Source organism: Trachymyrmex septentrionalis, unplaced genomic scaffold (genome assembly GCF_001594115.1).
Source record: "Trachymyrmex septentrionalis isolate Tsep2-gDNA-1 unplaced genomic scaffold, Tsep1.0 scaffold13, whole genome shotgun sequence".
Classification (NCBI taxonomy): domain Eukaryota; kingdom Metazoa; phylum Arthropoda; class Insecta; order Hymenoptera; family Formicidae; genus Trachymyrmex; species Trachymyrmex septentrionalis.
The window spans coordinates 1017487-1019435 of NW_017304438.1; the positions used below are offsets into that span (position 1 = coordinate 1017487).

At 34.1% G+C, this 1949-nt stretch overlaps 1 protein-coding gene across 1 annotated transcript in view; it reads right to left on the minus strand.

The window, feature by feature from the left end:
• Nucleotides 1-1949, minus strand: part of LOC108756651 (dorsal root ganglia homeobox protein) — a 54993-nt gene that overhangs the window by 32308 nt on the left and 20736 nt on the right. The window lies entirely within an intron of this gene.

Consider the following 1949-nt stretch of genomic DNA (forward strand, 5'->3'; position numbering starts at 1 on the left):
GATTTAACCTCCTACATAGTTATTTTAATCTAACAAAATTATTTTCAGATCTGTATTTATGTCTAACTTTTCAGATTTAGCAAAAAAAAAAAATACTTTCGGAAGAAAAAATACTGAAGAAATGACTAAAATTCAATCACGCGTTTTACTCTTTCGTGATTTTTGGAGCTCCGAGAGTGTTAATCATTAACGAAACCTCGAAGAAGCGCCGTAGTTACTCTCAGATTAAACGGATTTATTTGCATAAGACATAACGTAGTATATGTGATTCCAATTGAAATCACTGGTCCAGGAAGGGTTAAGCGGATTATCAAGCGACGTGATATTATTGTACTATCAAATTGTACGCCTTGATTTAATCCGTTCATATTACCGACGGTGTAATGCCGAATAGTTCTCATGTTAATAAAATTATTATCGCTTCATCATTAAATCTAATCCGCTAACAATATGAATATATTCTTTAAGTAGTTGAAATAAGAATTCAATAACGTAATTTTGAAAGAAAGTTGAAAATGACTGATGGCGAAAGGGTAGAAGGAGGACGTAGGGTGGCTCTTGATAAATTTTAAATCCAAACTCACTACGTGCGATTTAAAATGACGCCATGCACATCAGTGATGCAAAATCGTTTTTCGGCAAGGTCGAAGCGTGAAAGCCGCAAATATAGAATCCGGGTATCGTTATAACTCCCATATTAAATGTGTAAATAAATTAATTCGACCGAATTGAATAACTGATTATAAATTAATAGCATGTAATGAGCGAATCGTAGCGACGCAATCCCTATGCCATTTGGAACGACGGGCGGTTATGTGATACCAACAACAACAGCGTTAAATAATTAATACGGCCGCTAAACAGCAATCATTATCTCGTACATTATACGCAGGGATCCGTGAAACTGTCCGAAAATAATTATTGCAATACCCGCGGATTAAAAATAAGAAAAGCAGGCGTCGCAGATATCGCAGCAGAGAGATAATTGGAGTAATGCAATGTACGTAATTAGCGGTAATATCAATTTAAAAAATAAATCGTGCCCACTCCCCTCCTCATCTCTCTCTTTCTCTCTCTTTCATCAAAATTCCCGTGATATTCCTTTATCGGATTTTAATATTTACCGAACAATATAAATACGGCTCATAATGAGATAGAAGTAAAATACGTAAGTCGGGTAGTAACGGCAAGTTTGTTTAGGAATACAGAATTAAGATCGTTAAAGTTTGCAAGTTGATCTACTTTTAAATTGAGAACGAGACAGGAGGGTAAGGCGACTTCATTATAAGTACGATGTAAGCATCACAAGAGATTCTCGTTATCGAGTAAGAAAATGGAGCTCGCCGCGATTGAATTTGTACTGATTATTGATTTATATCGACTCTGCTTTATACCGCGTCGCTTTCCTCCTCAAGCGCTGGTCTGTAAAGACAAGTTTTAATTGAAAGTTGATTAAGACTGCACCGCACCATAAGTTACAGTCTTAACTTAACTTGCGGTCCCGAGATCGTAACTGAATCTCTTTATTCGGGCCAATTGCCGATTGCCAAGTTTAATCTTCAAAGATGGCACTTTTAAATCGTAGATGAAAAGACAATTTAATCCTAATTGATTTCACGGTTTATCGTATTTCTATAAATAAACGAGACATTATTAGGAAGAGCTTTTTAATATAAGAAATAAATTCCAGGTCAAAAATTTGGAAGTACTTTTAAAAAAATTGATATTTTTGGGTTAACATTTATACTTATTCACATTATACTTATTGACAAATATTCTCAGCAACGTGTTTTAGAGCTGCACTGAGAAAAAATTGATCAGTTGACTAAATTAATTATGCTTATTTTTGACTAAATTAAGTTAGTTGTCATTATTTCTTTCATTGGAGAATGCATGTATATGATAATTTTTTTCTCTGTGTAATAACTGTTATCAGATCTGAAGAATTA